This window comes from Phoca vitulina, unplaced genomic scaffold, assembly GCF_004348235.1.
Source record: "Phoca vitulina isolate PV1807 unplaced genomic scaffold, GSC_HSeal_1.0 scaffold52, whole genome shotgun sequence".
NCBI classification, from domain to species: Eukaryota; Metazoa; Chordata; class Mammalia; order Carnivora; family Phocidae; genus Phoca; species Phoca vitulina.
The window spans coordinates 6,414,759-6,431,294 of NW_022589755.1; positions in this window are offsets into that span (position 1 = coordinate 6,414,759).

Genomic DNA, 16,536 nt, shown 5'->3' on the forward strand with positions numbered 1-16,536 from the left:
TCGATCCCAGGGTCCTGGGATCATGACCTGAGCTGAAGGCAGGCGCTTAACGACTGAGCCACCCAGGTGCCCCAATCCAAATGTTTTTAGAGTGATTTATATATTATATAATATTCATATATATTATGTATTAAATTATATATTATAAATTATTAAATTTATATATGACATTATATATTAAATTTATTTAATATTTAAGTAATATATTTAAGTAATCTCTATACCCAAGGTGGGGCTTAAACTCACAACCCCGAGATCAAGAGGCACATGCTCTTGGGGCACCTGGGTGGTGCACTCGGTTAAGCATCCAACTCTTGGTTTTGGTTCAGGTCATAATCTCAGGGTCATGGGATCGAGCCCTGTGCCAGGCTTCGCGCTCAGCGCAGTCTGCTTGAGATTCTCTCTCCCTCTCCCTCTGCCACTCCCACTCGTGCTCTCTCCCTCTCTCAAATAATCTTTAAAAAAAAGTCACATGCTGTCAGATGCCCCCAGAGTGATTTTTTTTTTTACCAGATAATTATATTGTCTACTGCTGTGTAAAAAATTATCCCTCCCTAAACTTAGCTGCTAAAACAATAAACATATATTACCGCACACAATTTCTGAGGGTCGGGAATCTGGGAGTGGCTTAGCTAGATGGTTTGGGTTCAGGGTCCTCATGAGGTTGCAATCAGTATATCAGCTGGGGTGCAGTCATTTGAAGACTTGGCTATGGCTGGAAGTTGTACTTTCAAGATGGCACACTCACATGGCTCTTGTTTGGAGGCCTTAGTTCCTTGCTGTCTGTTGGCTGGAGGCCTCAGTTTCTCATGGCAGCTAACTGCCCCAAGAGCAAGCAGTCTAAGAGAGAACAAGCAGGAAGCTACAGTGCCTTTGATGACCTAGTTTCTGTAGTTGCATACTATCATTTCCCCTTTTTATATTCATTAGAATTGAGTCACTAAGCCCTAATCATACTCAAGGGGCATGTCAAAGAATTTGCAGACACTTAAAAAAAAAGATTTTATTTTATGGGGCGCCTGGGTGGCTCAGTTGGTTAAGCATCTGCCTTTGGCTCAGGTCGATCTTGGGGTCTGGGGATCAAGCCCTGCGTTGGGCTCCCTGCTCAGTGGGGAGTCTGCTTCTCCCTCTCCCTCTGCCTCTCCCCCACTTGTGCTCTCTCTCAAGCGCTCTCTCTCTCAAATAAATAAAATCTTTAAAAAAAGAGAGATTTTATTTTATTTTTTAAAGTAATCTCTATACCCAATGTGGGGCTCAAACTTACAACCCCAAGATCAAGAATCCCACACTCCACTGACTGAGCCAGCCGGGTGCCCCTGCAGATATATTTTGGAGAGCATGTCAATTTGTTGACATATTTTAAACCACCACAGTAATATTATTTTTAAACTTTTAACTGAAGTATAATATAAACAGAAAAGTTCACAAATTAAAAGTGTATAATGAATTATCATGAAATAGGGCGCCTGGGTGGCTCAGTCGGTTGAGCGTCTGCCTTCGGCTCAGGTTATGATCTCAAGGTCATGGGATTGAGCCCTGTGTCTGGCTCCTCACTCAGTGGGGAGTCTGCTTGAGATTCTCTCTCATTCCCTCTACCTCTCTCCCACTCTCTAAAATAAATAAATCTTTTTTTAAAAGGCGAACCTAAAAAAAAAATCAATTTATTTCTGTATGCCAGTGATAAAAAGTTAGAAAATGAAAATAAAATTTTAAGGTACTCTTTCTAGGTAACATAAAGCTAAAAACATTCTAGGAATCTGGGGTGCCTGGGTGGCTCAGTCAGTTAATTGTCTGACTCTTGGTTTCAGCTCAGGTCATGATCTCAGGGTCATGAGATCAAGCCCCGCATCTGGCTCCACACTCAGTGTGGGGTCTGCTTGAGATTCTTTCCCCCTTCTTCTCCCTCCCCCTCTGCTCTTCCCCCCCAACTCGTGCTCTCTCTCTCTCTCTAAAATAAATGAATAAAATCTTTTAATTTAACAAAAGGTATGTCATGATCTCTACAGAAAACTAACACGTAACTGAGAAAAGTTAAGGACCTCAATAAATGGGGAGTTATATTCATGGCTTATAAGATATTACTATAAAGATGTTACTTCTCCCCAGTTGATTTATAGATTCAGTGCTCGCAGATTTGAGATTTATTAATGTGGCTTCATTTGTACCCACAATATGATGGGAACTAGGGGGTCTAAAAACTTTCAGAGAATGAATAATTATTCTTATTTTACAGAGTGCTACAAACTACATGCTTGTATCTACCAAAATTCATATGTTAAAGCCCTAATCCCCAGTGTGATGGCATTTGGAGATGGGACCATTGGGAGGTTTAGATGAGGCCATAAGGGTGAAACCCCATGATGGGATTGGTACCTTTACTTATTTATGCATTTTTAAATTTATTATTTTTTTATTTATTAAAGATTCTAATTTTAAGCAATCTCTATACGCAACTTGGGGCTCAAACCCACAACCCTGAGATCAAGAGTCGCACGTTCCTCTGACAGAGCCAGCCAGGTGCCCAGGGATCGCTGCCCTTTTAAGAAGAGACACAATCTCTCCTCTCTCCCTCTCTCTCCCTCCCTCTCTCCCTCTCTCTCTCCCCCCCTGTACCATGTGAGGATACAGCAAGAAGGCAACCATCTGCAAACCAGAAAGCAGACACCAAATCTGCCAGTAGTTTGATCTTGGACTTCCCAGCCTCCAAACTGTGAGAAATAAATGTCTGTTATTTAAGCCACCAGGCCCATCGTATTTTGTTATCTCAACCAGAACTGACTAAGATACAGAGGAACAAGTAAGGCCAAAGGGGCACCTGGCTGGCTCAGTCAGTAAGGCATGTGACTCTTGATCTCATGGCTGTAAGTTTGAGCCCTATGTTGTGTGTGTAGAGATTACTTAAAAATAAAACCTTTAAAAAAAAATTAAAAAAAAAAAGAAAGTCCAGAAAGGATGTTATTTACATAAGGATACGTGGTTAATGAGTGAAAGAACTGTTTGCATTGCAACACATTCGTCTACCCCCAAGCCTCTTCTACATTCTTCCTAGAGACGATGTATTCTAGAGGTAACTGTACTCCCCTTTTCCACCTGCAAAGGTATCATCTCATTAAAGCTCACACGGGTGAACAACCTAATCCCAGAATCCCAGTTGGGGGATCCGTTTCCTGAAGCCACTCTGGACACCAAGAACAACTACAGCCATCGAGAACGAACCAATAAACAGCAACTACTTTGAACATTTGATGTAGGGGTTGGATGCATGGGTGATGGAAGACCTGAGGGGCCAAAAGGGGATGGTGAGGGAAGCCAGAGGTCAGCATCAGGAGGAAGCCACAACCACTCCTAGGCTGGAAGGGCAAATGGAGGAAGTGGTGATGTCCAGGGACCGAGGTCACCTGATGGAACAGGAACCACAGCAGGTCTGTCAAGTAAGAGCTGTGGCCACTTCAAGAGAAGCAACCCTGAAGCAGAGAGAGAGTAGAAGAAAAGTCCTGTCATCTCTCCATCACATCAGTCTCTCTCCTGCCAGGGCCTCTCATTGTTTGAAGCCAGCGGAAGCTGGCTGGTGTGGAGGGCTGGGGAACAGAGCCTCTAGGGTCACCCTCTGAGGTACAGGGCAGATAATGAAAAAGGTAAAGAAATAGATGTCAAACAAGAACTGGTGGGCGCCTGGGTGGCTCAGTTGGTAAAGCGACTGCCTTCGGCTCAGGTCATGATCCTGGAGTCCCTGGATCGAGTCCCACATCGGGCTCCCTGCTCGGCAGGGAGTCTGCTTCTCCCTCTGACCCTCCCCCCTCTCATGTGTTCTCTCTCATTCTCTCTCTCTTAAATAAATAAATAAAATCTTTAAAAAAAAAAACAAAAAAAAAAAAACAAGAACTGGTGTGTGAATGTTGTTTGAGATGCTTACTAGACATCCAAAAGGAGACACTGAGTAGGCTACTGAGTCTTTTTTTAGAAGATTTTATTTACTTGAGAGGGAGAGCATGAGCGGGGAGAAGGGGCAGAGACAGAGGAAGAGAGAGAAGCAGGCTCCCCCACTGAATGGGGAGCTGGACATGGGCTCGATCCCAGGACCCGGGATCACGACCCGAGCTGAAGACAGATGCTTAACCAACTGAGCCACCCAGGCGCCCTGGCTGCTGGATCTTGGGTTAAGCAGAGAGGTTGGGATATATAAATCTGGAAACTGTTGATATAGAGGTAGTAGTTAAATAAAACTATTAGGAAAAAAGCAATCTACATTTTTTTTTTAATAAGAAAGACAACAAAAACCTCAGCCCTAGAGCACTCCAAAATTCAGAAGCCTGGGATAAGTGGAAGAACTCTCAGTGAAGACTGAAAAGGAGTAACCAGTGAAGCAGGAAGATAACCCAAAGGTAATGTCCTGGCAGCCAGTGAAGAAAGTTATCAGGGGCACCTGGGTGGCTCAGTTGGTTAAGTGCCCAACTCTTGATTTTGGCTCAGGTCATGGTCTCATGGGTCATGAGTTCAAGCCCCGGGTCTGGCTCCTTGCTCAGTGGGGAGTCTGCCTGAGATCCTCACTCTCCCTCTGCCCCTCCCCCACCCCTTGCTCACTCTCTCTCTCAAATAAATAAATAAAAATCTTTTCAATTTTTAAAAAAGAAAGTTACCATTAAGGAAAGAGTAATCAACTACTTCTGCAGGCCAGCTAAGATGAGCACCAATAAACCAATCACAGGATTGAGCAACAAAAGTAGTTTCAGAGGCGCCTGCGTGGCTCAGTCGGTTAAGCATCTACCTTTGGTTCAGGTCATGATCTCCGGGTCCTGGGATTGAGTCCTGCATCAGGCTACCTGCTTGGCGGGGAGTCTGCTTCTCCCTCTACTCTTCCTCCCTGCTCGTGATCTCTCTCTCACCCTCAACCTCTCTCTCTCAAATAAATAAAATCTTTAAACATTTTTAGTAGTTTCAGTGGAGTGGTGGTGGGGCAAGTCTGGAAGAGTGTAGAGATTCCCCTTGCTATCTGAAAGTAGAGCGTTCGTGTAAAACCTTTCATGAGCAGAAATGGCGTAAAACAGAGGCAATCAGCATTCTGTAAGACTGAAAACCCTCTGAATGTCTTTTGATTAGCGTCAGTAGGTACCAATGTGGGTCTTTGGTAAAAGTGAAGTTGTGTAAAATGAACTTTTGGGTAGTGGGCGGGGGGGGGGGTTGGGAACCTGTGTTTTTATTTTGTTTTGTTTTAAAGATTTTATTTTTAAATAACCTGTACACCCAATGTGGGGCTCAAACTCACAACTCCAAGATCAAGAATTGTACATTCTACTGAGCCAGTTAGGCGCCCCAGGTAATCTGTGCTTAAGAAAGGATGGGGGGCAAAGATTTAGCGATGATAGGTATAGATCATTCTTTTGATGACCTTTGCCACAAAGGGGAGTGGAGAAATGAGTTGGTAGCCAGTGCAGAAAAGGAGGACAGGGGCGCCTGGGTGGCTCAGTTGGTTAAGCGACTGCCTTCAGCTCAGGTCATGATCTCAAGGTCCTGGGATCGAGCCCCGCATCGGGCTTGCTGCTCGGCGGGAAGCCTGCTTCTCCCTCTGACCCGACCCCTGCTTGTGTTCCCTCTCTTGCTGTCTCTCTCTGTCAATTAAATAAATAAATAAAATCTTTAAAAAAATTATTAAAAATAAAAAAAAAGGAAAGAAAGAAAAGTAGGACAGAGAAAGTTCAAGATTCTCAGGTTTACCTGTGTCCAACTAGACGTCCCCACTCTAAGTCTCAGGATCCCACTCTTTCCCATTCAATGCCCAAACCTTTATATTAGAGACTTGGAGAAGCTTTAAGTTCAACGGACTACGTCTGCAACACACACAGCTACAATTTGTGTTGGATTTTCAACAATGCTAACCTTGTATTTACAAGAAATATAAAATTTTATTGGGGCTTCCATAGAAGCTATCTGGTTCTCCGAGTGTGATTGGAGCTGAGAGTCTAAAGACCTGAGCTTATAATGTTTGTTCAGTGAGCACGTCGGCGCACTCAGAAGAAGCCACTGAATACTGATACCCTTGTGGCCATTATTAATACCATAATGATCAATCGAAGAAGCCATTTGGTCTCCCAAGTCACTCACTCCAGTTGGAACTTCATCAAAGTCAACCCAGGTGATAATATATCATTAACCTTGACGCCACTGCATACTGTGGATCACTAGCGTCTCATTTCTCATTGGCAAGGAGCTCATCACTGTGTCCAACCCTTAAACAACGATGAAACCATCCCTCAAATCCTACTTTTGAGAATCTGCTTCCTGTTGCAAATATTGGTGCCAGTCAAGGTATACTTGGGAGACAGAAATCATACCAGTGATTGTAACAGAGATGATTTCAGATAAATAAATATTATTTAGGTATAAAGGATTGGCAAAGCAGGTAACTGAAAGGCAAGGAGAGAACCCAATGGTATCATGGTAGTAGTAAGTACAGGGAGCAGCTACAGCCCCTGGGACAGAGAAAACAGAGGATAAAATTTAGAATTATTGAAACTAAAGACCTGGGGCGCCTGGGTGGCTCAGTTGGTTAAGCGGCTGCCTTCGGCTCAGGTCATGATCCTGGAGTTCCTGGATCGAGTCCCGCATCGGGCTCCCTGCTCAGCGAGGAGCCTGCTTTTCCCTCTAACCCTCCCCCCTCTCGTATACTCTCTTCTCTCATTCTCGCTCTCTCAAATAAATAAATAAATAAATCTTTAAAAAAAAAAAAAAGAAACTAAAGACCTGGATGAGGGGTCCATTGGCGATGAATGTATTCAGGTAATGAGGAGAGGGCACTGCTCGGCTAGTGCAGGCGGGTCTGAGCTCAGAGGACCACTAAGGGCTGGGACCTTCTCGCGAAGCATGCTGGTGAAAGGGTGTTGGTCTCTGAGGGTGTCCAAGATTTGGAAAAACTGCAAACTCTATCCAGCAGCTGCTACAGGAAGGAACTGTCTCACCCCAGGGTGAAGTAGCTGTGCTGGGTAATGCTGATGCTGATGGGAACAAGCAAGGGACAGGAAAGAAGCAGAGAGCAAACAGGAAGGAGCACGGTCCCTTCTGCTTCCTCCAGGCTTCCAGAGTCTCTCTGGCGCCCCCTATCGGCAGAGTCCAAAGCGGCCCATGGGCAAAGCCGCAGAGTGGCCATCCCAGATGCACAAAGCTCAGAACCAGGGAATGGATTTGAAGCCAAGAGATAATAGCTTAGTAACTGGCACACATAACAGTAGCGTGTGCCAAGGACCCGTGACTATGAGTAATCCATTTTCATATCCCTAAGGCCCAAATATACTTTTAAAAGAGTACTTGAAGGCATGACAGACTAATTGTTTTCCTGGATAGCTAGTCTGAATGTTATACTGATGTGAATTCTATCCAAGTTATATCGTGGTTTTAGTGCAAGTTCAATCAAAATTCCAATGAGATTATTTTTAAAAGATCTGACCCAATTACTCTTTTTTTTTTTTTTTTTTTTTTTTTTAAAGATTTTATTTATTTATTTGAGAGAGAGAGAATGAGAGAGAACACATGAGAGGGGATAAGGCCAGAGGGCAAAGCAGACTCCCTGCCGAGCAGGGAGCCTGATGCGGGACTCGATCCAGGGACTCCAGGATCATGACCTGAGCCGAAGGCAGTCGCTTAACCAACTGAGCCACCCAGGCGCCCTGACCCAATTACTCTTAAGATCTTCTGAAGAAATAGATGAGAGAAGCAAATATTTTATTTTCTATAGGAGAGTAATAAGATGGGTCTAAAGCCAATATATTAAACTATCACGTAACACTAATCAGCATCGTCCTCAAAGATTAGAAAGATGAGAAACATTAAAACTTCATAAATAGTAATATTTAATAAATATGTTATCATAAAGTAATCAAGAATAGTGAAATTATTCAAAATCTTGAGGGTTGAAAGGTTTTTTTTCCTCCCCTGACATCAAATACATCATGTTTTTTTCACACCAACTAATTCTGGCATTCTCTGCCACCAACTAAATGTCCAACAAGTCAGTTCAATTTTGACGCTAACGATCCAGAGCTAACCCAGATCCCGTAGGTTATGTGCTCAGTTCCACAAGACTGCCCTGCTTCGGATGCTGGCTGCAAATAGGGTGCCCAGGCTATGCACATTTCTGCCCAGCCAACTACAAATTCAGGAGATCCCATGACACCTGCTTCTCAGGGTTAAATACATTTACTAGAACAACTCACAAAACTCAGGAAAGCACTTTCATTACTATTACTGGTTTATTATAGAGGATACAAGTCAGGAACTGCCAAACAGAAGAGAGGTGTAAGGCAAAGTATGGGGAAGAGGTTTGGAGCTTCCATGCCTTCTCTAGGCACACCACCCTCAAGGCACCTTGATGTTTTTGTCAACTAGGAAAATCACTGGACCCTGCTGTTTCGGGCTTTTTTTTTTTAAGATTTTAAAAATTTATTTGAGAGAGAGAGCACATGTGTGTGCAAGTGAGGGGAAGGACAGAGGGAGAGAATCTTCATGCAGACTCCCTGCTGAGCGTGAAGCCTGATGCAGGGCTCCATCTCACGATCCATGAGATCATGACCTGAGCCAAAGCCAAGAGTCCAATGCTTAACCGACTGAGCCACCCAGGCACTCCTACCCTGTTGTTTAGGGCTTTTTATGGAGATTTCATTACATGGGCATGATTGATTAAATCAGTGGCCATTGGTGATTGAACTCTCATCTCCTGTCCCTCTCCTGACCTCTCCACCAGAGGTCACGGGGTGGGGGTGAAAGTCCCAACAATCTAATCATGGCCTGGTCCTTCTGGAGACCAGCCCCCATCTGGGAGGTACCCAGAGGCCCCCTCAGCCAAGACCTATCTCACTGGTATGCCCAAAACATTTTTATCATTCAGGAGATTCCAAGTAATCGTCTTTTTTTTTTTTTTAAAGATTTTATTTGTCAGAGAGAGAGAGTACGCATAAACAGGGAAAGTGGCAGGCAGAGGGAGAAGTGGACTCCTCCGCTGAGCAAGGAGCCCAATGTGGGACTTGAACCCAGGACCCTGGGATCATGACCCAAGCTGAAGGCAGATGCCCAACCGACTGAGCCACCCAAGCATCCCTCCTTCTTAAGGGGATTTTTAGGAGCTCTGCGCCAATGAAGGGGATCAGAATATGCCACCCCAAAATATACCACTTTGGCATAAGAATTATTTTGAGCTGGAGGCAAATGAGAATCAACAGAGGCAGAAAGAAGACTTCTCGGAGCTTCCTTTATCTGACCACAAGCAAAAATTCCTAAGAAATGAGGACTCCTATAAATCCCCTCCTGGGGGAGTGTAAGGCCATGGAGAGGATGCGAAGTTGGCACCCAGAGGGTTCTGCGAACAAACATTTCTAAGATAATCCTTATCTTCCATTAGTTCTCTCTGCGTATTTCTCAGTCACTTCCCCACAACTTACCACCCCCATCCTAAAACCCTTTTTCTGTTGTCCTGTGGCTTCTTTAGAGTTTATCATTCATTGTTAAAAAGGTATATAAAGGCGGCGGGGTGGGGGGGGCGCGCCTGGCTGGCTCAGTTGGTTAAGTGTCTGCCTTCAGCTCAGAGAGGCAGGGAATAGATTCACCCTCACAGCCTCAGAAGGAACCAAACTCTGCACTCTGATCCCAGACTTCTAGTCTCTCCACCTTTGAGAAAAGCTCTGTTATTGAATCCACCCCAGCTGTGGTACTTTGTTACAAGAATCCCAGAACACTAATATACTCCCTCCCCACCAGGAGTAAGCCCTTGTGGCAATGTTTGCCTATTAGCCAACTGAAGGTAACAGAGGCTGTTTTCTTTGTTTTAAGCAGGAAGGATTTTTTTTAAAGATTGATTTATTTATTTGAGAGAGAGAGCGCGAGTGAGCAGGAGGGGCAAAGGAAGAGGGAGAGCGAATCTCAAGCAAATTCGGCACTGAGTGTGGAGCCTGACTCGGGACTCGATCTCACGACTATGAGATCATGACCTGAGCCGAAACCAAGAGTCAGAGGCTTAACCAACTGCACCACCCAGGCACCCCTAAATAGGAAGGGGTTAATACCAGGAAATAAACACGGAAAATGTCAGGAAGGGTTGGAGGAGTGGACTCTGGGCTACACCTTCAGGAAAATCTCCTGGAAAGACACTGCTGAAGCATCCCCTCCAGGGGAGCTGATACCCCTGACTATCCTGAAGGTGGAATCTAGGGAGCAGGTCGCTGCAGGAACAGCAAAGTTAGCTGCTATGGTAGTCTGTCTCATTAGAGGCCCAATGAGTCATAAATCCCATGGGTCACACCCTCTGTAGGCCCCGCCCCTTCAATCTGGCCTCATGACTTCCTTTCACCAACAGGACAAGATGGAAGTGATGCTCTGCCTATTCTAGATTTAAGCTTAAGAGGGCCTGGCAGCTCCATTTTTGTACCCTGGGCAGCCCTGGGCTACCATAAAACAGGTCAGGCTGCCTGGTTGGGGAGATCTCTTGAAGAGATCCCATGAAGGGGGAGAGTCCTAGCCATTCCATGTCCCAGCGGACCCTCCAGCTCAATGCAGCCACACTGGTGACCACTGCAAGACGGTTGAGCCCAACCCAATCCAGGTCACAGGATCATGACCAAATGGAATGACTGGCTTTTTAAATTGTGGTTAAAACAAGCAGAGCATAAAAGTCACCATTTTAACCATCTTTACATTTACAATTTAGTGGCATTAATTAGTCTCCCAATGTTGTCTAACCATCGCCACAGTCTATTCTATTTGCAGAACTTTTCATTATCTCCGACAGAAACTCTGTGCCCATTAAACAAAACCGCCTCATTCCCCATTCCTCCCTCCTCCCAGCCCTGGCAACCACCAGGAACATCTTTTCATGTGCTTATTGGCCGTTTGTGTATCTTCTCTGGAGAAATGTCTATTCAAGTCCTTGGCCCATTTTTGAATGGGGTCATTTGTTTTTTGTTTTTATGGAGTTGTAGGAGTTCTGGATGTTAACTCCTTATCAGATAGATGACATGCAAATATATTCTTCCAGCATGTGGGCTGCTTTTTCACTCTATTGACTGTGTCCTTGGATGCAGATTTTTTTTTTATTTTCATCTGTTTATTTATTTTATCTATGTTTAATGCTGTCTGTGCTTTTGCTGTCACATTGGGGAAGTCATTGCCAAATCCAATGTCATGAAGCTTTTGCTCTGTGTTTTAGGAACTTAATAGGGATGCCTGGCTGGCTCAGTTGGTGGGGTATGCAACTCTTGATCTTGGGGTTGTGAGTTCAAGCCCCATGTTGGGTGTGGAGCTTACCTTAAAAAATACATCTTTTGTAAAAAAGAGCTTTAATAGTTTTATTTCTTACATTTTGGTCTTTGGTCCATTTCGAGTTAATATTTGTACATGGGGTAAGGAAAAGGTCCAATTTTGTTCTTTTGCATGTGGATATCCATTTTTCCTAATGCCATTTTTGAAGACTGTCCTTTCCCCATTGAGTGGTCTTGGCATACTTGCCAAAGATCATTTGACTACATGTACAAGGGTTTATTTCTGACTTCTCTATTCTTTTCCATCGGTTCCCATGCCTTCCTTTATGCCAGTACCATGCTACTGTGATTACTGTAGCTTTGTGATCATGAGCTCATTCTGTTGGACCCCCTCAAGCATTTTAGGTGGAGTGGATCAGAGAAGATGGACCTGAGATCAGACAAGCAGAGCCAGAGGACACAAATAAACTACATCAGCAGGTGGGCTAGACCCCCATGACATTCACCACCGTTGCACTAGCCCCTGTCCCTGAGCCGACACTTAAGACTACATTGAACAGGGCTGAAGTGAGGAGGGGTTCCCTAAAATCAGCTGACAGAGGTAGAAAAAGTCTGGGCAGTATTTTTACTCATTTAACTCTTCATTACAGAAATTTGAAGCATATACAAAAGTAAAATGATATGATGAAGTCCCCACCCCAATGACCATCCCCTAGCTTCACTACTTGTCAACTTGTGTCCAAGCTTGTTTCACTGATGCCCCTGTGGTGGGCAGAACAATGGTCCCCCCAAAGATGTCCACGTCCTGAACCCCGGAACCTGTGATGGTGTTCTGCTACATGGCAAAAGGGAATTAGGTTGCAGAAGGAATTAAGGTTTCTCAACAGCTGGTTTTAGGATAGGGAGCTATTCCTGGATATTCCAAGTGGTCCCCGAATAGTCACAAGGGTCCTTATAAGTGAAAGATGATGGCAGGCGTCAGTCACAGGAAGATGTGACTAGAACAGAAAGGCATATCGGAGGAAACAATGCCTGCCATGAAGAGGGAAGAAGCAGCCAGGACCCCAGGAGTGTGGGCGGCTTCTAGAGGCTTTCTAGAGAAGGACAATGAAGTGGATTCTCCCCTAGAGCCTCCAGGAAGGAACTCAACCCTGCTGACGCCTTGCTTTCAGCCCAGTGAGACCCATAATGAACTTCTGGCCTCCAGAGTGTAAGATAATAAGTTAGTCTTACTTAAAGTGCTGAATTTGTGGCAACTTGTTACAGCCGCAATAGACAACAATGTAATGCCTCTCCGCGGGATCACTGCGAAGCTCATCCATATAATCTTATTTCATCCCTAAATACTTCAGTGTGCATTTCCTTACAGATAAGGTTTGTTTGTTTTTTTTTTAAGATTTTATTTATTTATTTGACAGAGAGAGACAGCGAGAGAGGGAACACAAGCAGGGGGAGTGGGAGAGGGAGAAGCAGGCTTCCCGCTGAGCAGGGAGCCGGATGTGGGGCCCGATCCCAGGACCCTGGGATCATGACCTGAGCCGAAGGCAGCCTAACGACTCAGCCACGCAGGCGCCCCAAAGATAAGGGTTCTTTATAACATGACCACAATGCCATTATCACCCATAAAGAATTAATGTAATTTCTTAATAGCAAATGCCCAGTCAAGGATGGAACTTTAAAAACAATTATATAGGAATGTCTGGGTGGCTCAGTCAGTTAAGTGTCTGCCTTCGGCCTGAGCCGTGATCCCAGGGTCCTGGGATCGAGTCCCATATTGGGCTCCTTGCTCAGTGGGGAGCCTGCTTCTCCCTCCGGCACTCTCCCTGCTTGTCCTCTCTGACAAATAAATAAATAAAAATCTTTTAAAAAAATTAATAAAAACAATTATATATATTTTTTGACATTTAATACTGTTTGTTGAACGAATACATGAATGAATTGGTCTTTGACAAGATTTATGCTTGTTGCATGATCCTCTGATCCAAACTTGTTAGCCTTGTCATGAGAAGCCCTTTGCACATATTTCCAACAACCTTAAAAATGGTTATTTTAGGGGCGCCTGGGTGGTTCAGTCGGTTCAGCGACCCACTCTTGGTTTCCACCCAGGTCATGATCTCGGGGTCCTGGGATGAGCCCCCCTTGGGCTCCGCCCTCAGCAGGGCGTCTGCTTGGGGATTCTCACCCTCTCCCTCTGCCCCTCCTCCCTCTTTCAAAAAAATATATAAATAAACCTGTAAACAAATTAAAAATAAATATATAAATGGTCACTTTACCTTTCCGAAGAGCTGAAACTACGGCGAAAGTGGAAGAGCGGAGGCCTTCTACGAGTTCACGTAGACGAGTGTGGACCTCCGCTAGCTGCTTGTCCCGCCCACGAGCACCTGACGTACGTGACGCACGGGACGCACGGGACGCACCGGCCCCGCGCCCGGGGCCTGCGCGGGAAGTGGCGCTGACTGCTGAAGCGCCTGCGCAAGGCCAAGAGGGAGGCTGTCCTCTGGAGAACCCGCACGTGGTTGCGACGCACCTGCGGGGTGTAATCGCCCTGCCTGAGGCGGTGAGCAGCATGGTGGGTGTCTACGAGGGCAAGACCTTCCCCAGGTGGGAATCAAGTAGGAGATGACTGGCCACTACCTGGGCGAGTTCTCCATCACCTGCAAACCTATGAAACACAGCTGGCCTGCTGTTCAGCCGCCCCATTCCTGCCACTTTGTCCCTCTCAAGTAGCCTATTCAGCAATAAAAGCCTAGCCTTCTCTTAAGAAAAAATTGAAATAATTTTGGATTGGAGAAAGTCGCAAAAGTGACAACGAGGTGTCAATGTAGATTCCCGAACTGTAGCAAATTCCGGTGGGGGGATGGAGATAACGGGGGGGGGGGGGGGGGCAGGAGGCATATGGGAACTCTTTGTGCCTTTCGTCAATTTTTCTGTGAACCTAAAACTGCTCTAAAAAATGAAGTCTTATTTTATTTTATTTTTTTAGTTATTTATTAGAGAGAGCAAGCAGGGGGAACGGCAGAGAGGGAGGAAGAAGGGGAGGGAGAGAATCTCAAGCCAACTCCTTGCTGAGCACAGACTCTGATGAGGGGCTCAATGCAGGGCTCAATCTCACAACCCTGAGATCATGACCCCAGCCGAAACCAAGAGTCAGATGTTCGACCAACTGAGCCACCCAGGCCCCCCCATAAAGTCTATTTTAAAAAAGTAGTACATTGGGGCGCCTGGGTGGCTCAGTCATTGGATGTCTGCCTTCCGCTCAGGTCATGATCCCAGGGTCCTGGGATCAAGCCCCGTATCGGGCTCCCTGCTCCACAGGAACCCTGCTTCTCCCTCTCCCACTCCCCCTGCTTGTGTTCCCCCTCTCACTGTGTCTCTCTCTGTCAAATAAATAAATAAAATCTAAAAAAAATAAATAAATAAATAAAAAAGTAGTACAGGGACACCTGGCCATCTCAGTCAGTAGAACATGTGACTTGTGATCTCGGGGTCGTGAGTTCCAGTCCCACCTTGCGTGTGGAGCCTACTTATTTTTTTTAAAGATGACTCAGCCACCCAGGCTCCCCTGGAGCCTACTTTAAAAAAAAAAAAAAACAGTAATACAGATGGTTCCTGCACACCCTTTACTCACCTTCTAATGTTAACATCTTGCCTAACATAGTACAATGACCAAACTCAGTACAGTGGGCTGAATAATGACCCTTATATCAGTTTTCTTACACTGCCATCACAAAGTACCATAAATATAGTGGCTTGAACAACAATATATTCTCTCACAGGAAGGGGGTATGGTTTGGTGGGAGATGAAACGGGGGATTGTTTTCATTGTCTATTGCTGCATGACAAATTACGCCAAACTTAGAGGCTTAAAACACACATTGATTATCTCACAATTTCCATAGGTCAGAAGTCCAGACAGAGTTTAGTTCAATTCTCCACTTTAGGGGCACCTGACTGGCTCAGTCAGTGAAGCATGCAACTCTTGATCTCAGGATTATGAGTTCAAGCCCCTCATTGGGTGTAGAGATTACTTTTAAAAAAATCTTAAGTTAAAAAAAAAAAAGATTCTCCAATTCAGGGTCTCCCCAGGGTAGAATTCACGTGATGTCCAGGGCTGTGGTCTCATCAGAGACTCTACAGGGGGGAGAGCCACTTCCAAGCTTCCTTAGAGTGTTGGTGGAATCCATTCATTTTCTTTTGGCTGTATGACTGAGGGCTCCAGAGCTTCCCTGGATGTTGGCTGGTGGTGGGCCTCAAGTTCTAGAGGCCACCCACAGTTCTTTGGAAAGGAGGCTTTCTCTACATGGCTGCAAGCCAGCAAAGATAATCTCTCACCCCATGGAGAGATTAAGGGAGTGACATGCCATTACCTTTGCCATATACTATTGACTGGAAGTAAGCCACAGGTCTGCCCACACTTAAAGGGATGACACAAAGGTGTGGACATCAAGAGGTGGGAGATCATTGGGGGTCACCTTGGGCTCTGTCCACCATAGGAATGGATTTGGAAATGGGATGAGGTTAGGGATATGGGGTTGAAGCTGAGGTCTTTGGAGTTTGCATTACTTTTCTACTGTTGCATATAAAGAGAACCCAAAACATAACAGCTTAAAATAACAAATATTTATTATCTCACAGTTTTTGCAAGTCAGGAGTCTGGCTCAGGGTCTTATACGAGGTTACAGCCAAGAGGTCAACTGCGTTGCAGTCATCTGAAGGGTTGACTGGGGTGGGAGAATCTGCTTTAAAAATAGTTCCCTCACGTGTTCCTCACTGGTGGTTGGCAGGAGGCCTCAGTGCTTCACCACGTGGGCCTCCCCACAAGCTGCTTGAGTGTTCCCACGACATGGCAGATGGCTTCCCACAGAGCAAGTGATTCAGAGAGAGCGAGAAGGAAGCCAGAATGTCTTTCATGTCACAATCACTTCTACCATATTCTTTTACTTGGGGGAAAAGAGTCACTAGTTTCAGTCCACACTCAAGGGAAGAAGGATGAAGGTCCACCTTGTGGAGGGAAGAGGGTCAAAGTACTTGTGGAAAAAAATTTTTTTAATTACGTAAACTCGATCTCCAGCACAGGGCTTGAAATCATGCCCCCGAGATCAAGAGTTGCACGCTCTCCTGACTGAGCCAGCCAGGTGCCCCACTTGTGGACATTTTTCAAAACCACTAGAGTTAGTGGGTTGGGTGTGAAGGTTGGGCTCGTGGCAGTTAAGGTGTTCAGGATTTTAATGTGTTGTGGGGCTTGGGTTATTATGCTTGACTTGGCAGAAACAACGGGGCTTGGTATCATGGAGTATGG